Raw genomic sequence first — 2,945 nt, 5'->3', positions numbered from 1 at the left:
GCGACTGCAGGGTTTTGTGGCTGTTGGACTGCTGCGGCGTAGCTCTGTGATGGTGCTCCAGGGGTCGAGTCCTGTCTGCTTCTTGGAGGAGGGGGGATTTTTATTAGTGGCTGGGAGCTGCTCTTGCTGTGTACATTTCTGTCTCCTGTTTTTGCTGTGCTTTTCAACACTCTTGCGAAAAGCTGTACTCCTTTCTTGTTGAGGTGTATGTAGTCATACATATGATGGGGCCGAATGTCTTTATGGTAAGCTTGGTGAACATTTGGAATGAGTGCACAGGCTCTGGAGAGTTCTGCGTTGTTTCCATGGATCACGTGAAGAGGAACATCACTCCGTGGCAGTAACGTGGACAGAGTTATTTTAGCTTCTGGGAAGCGTTCTGAGGCTCTGAGGGCCACCTCTCTGAGCACAGAAGCCATGTTGCCCTTTGACATCTGTTCTTTGTTTCTCTGCAGGTTTTCAGTCTCTTGTTTTAAATTCATCATGTCCTTTTTAAGCTGCTCCAAGTCGCTGTTGTCTTAGCTGGAACATTATTAATTATTTTAGTTCCACCATATCTATTTCCAGGAGTGAAAATGTCTCTTTCATTTTTGACATGGGAGATTGAATTAAGGCTGTTGCAGTTGTTGTCTTCTTTTGGATGTCTTTTACAGGAGAAGAGTTTGTATTTATATCTTTATGATCCTGCATGAAACTTGTATTAAGATGTGCCTGCTGTTTAATTTGTATAAAGGCAACTGTAAATGCTTGGAGGGCAGGCTCCGAGCCTTGGATCATGACAGTGCCGTTGTGGTATAAGTTCAGAGATAAAATTCTTGATTCCTCATTTCCTTCAGCATCTTCAAATACCAGGATCTGTCTGCCTTTACAGATGCCTCTTTTTGTGGTGAAGGTGAAATGTTGGCAGAAAGCAGTATGCCATAAGGAACTGTTTTCAGTGTAGAAGAGCAGGTTGGACATTGTACTGCGGTCATAATCAGCAAACAGTGCTTCAGGATTGTCCTTGACAGGGTTGCTGCAAACTTTGTACAATCATATTTAAGACTTTTTAAGACTTTTTTAAGACCCAAACAGAGAAAAAATAATACCATTTTTGTACAGCAAAACAAACAGCCATTAACAGTTTTAACATGTTAATGTTTATTCAACAAATCAGTAACATCAAAACCGACACATCTCAGTATATTTTTTTAGATTAGAAGCCCTTCTCTCAATTTCTTTATCCAACTTATCCAACTCCTCTCTCTACTCCTTGCATCATCTTCTTAGTGTTAGACTTTGTAATCAGTTCATTGTAATTAGTTTTAACACATGTAACAATTTTAATTAAATCAAATTAATAACACCATAACTGATACATCTCAGTATTATATTTCTCGTAGCTCAGAAGCCTTTCTCTCAATCTCCTTGTCCAATTCATCTAGCTCCTCTCTCTTCTCCTTGTAGCGTCTTCTCAGTGTGTTTGACTTCGTAATCAGTTCTGCCATCTTTGTCCCTGTCATACTCTCAGCTTTATCTGCAAAGCTGTCTGCATCTTTTTCTAGGGTCTCGCACACATTGTGGATGGTTATTCTTTTCTTCCGTAGAACGTCAAGTTCATCTTCAGCTATTTTTCTTTTAGTCATCTGCTCATCCTTTGTCTTTTTCCTTTTTTCCTCATCTAGGTACATTCTGTACCTGGTCTGTGCAGTTGCACAGTAGTTTAGCAATTCTTTTGTAAGAGGTACCTGGGTCACTGCACCATACACTCTCACATGGTCACAGATAAGTCTTTGGGCAACAACCATTTCTTCATCCATGTTACATGTTTCCACCTCTTTGTTGACTGAGAACCCACGTTCAACTGTTGCTTGGCCAAAGAGAATCAGCAACTTTTTCACAAAACCCCACAACTCAGGTGATGAAGTGCTCATATGCTGATGCAAAAACATGTCGACTCTAGACTTTGGTTCTGTGGGACTGAATTCCTTGAAGCTTGCTGCTCTGGCCTCACTGAAGATGATTGTCTCAAACTGCTGTGCAATCACATCACCTGTATTTAAAAAAGAAAAATCAATATTGGCAGTTGCTTACACATTGGACCTTTTTCTAATGCATTTTAGTTGTGTCTGTATGTTGTGACGAGCGTCCCGAGCTCACATCAGCGTTGCCCTGGAAACGGACGAGGAACACCTGCACACGCTCATCACGGGCTGATTGGTCACAGCTGAGAGTCATCAGCCCACGGCCAGATAAGCCGCGGGAAGCCCGAGGAGAGGGAGAAGAGATGATCTCCCAGAAGCGGAAAGCTAACGTGTTGTCTCCTTTGCCTTACAGAAACCAGCCCGTGACCAAGCAGCCCAGGCACGAGCGCCGCACGGACTCACTGACACTGGATCACGCTCCCGGAGAAGCACCGACTCACGCACGGAGAAGCCTCGACTCACCTCAGGACACAGCGCACTCACTTAAGCACATTCCCTGGGAATAAATCCACCCTCCGGGGTATTTATTTGAGCTCTCCTTGTCGCGTGTTCCTTCCACCCCGTTACAATGTCCAGAAACTCTACCGTCTGTCTGTTTCTTATTCTTGTTCTAGATGTTTTCTGAAAGTTTTTAAACGGTATATTTCACCACCAGCCAATAACAGCACATAGGGTGTGATAATGTGACTCTAAAAATATGATGATCATAATGTGACTTGCAACCAGATGAAAGATTGTAAGCAGCGTAATTAATGCACAACTCTGTCTTACAAAACTGGATGAGACAAATTCCTAACTATTATTTACCAACTGTTAGTCTTGGCAACTGCTTATCCTGGACAAACTTCTGGATGAGGCCCTTTATTTTCTGCAAGCACACATCTGGCTCAGAGTACATTTTATTTGGGTCCAGACATGTCATGTTTCGGACAAAGTGGTACTTCAGTGGACATTTATCCAGAATCTTCTTGCAGATGTTTG

Source organism: Sinocyclocheilus grahami, unplaced genomic scaffold (assembly GCF_001515645.1).
Source record: "Sinocyclocheilus grahami isolate Dianchi unplaced genomic scaffold, SAMN03320097.WGS_v1.1 scaffold1469.1, whole genome shotgun sequence".
In the NCBI taxonomy this organism is placed as follows: domain Eukaryota; kingdom Metazoa; phylum Chordata; class Actinopteri; order Cypriniformes; family Cyprinidae; genus Sinocyclocheilus; species Sinocyclocheilus grahami.
Note: the sequence above shows the minus strand (reverse complement) of the source record.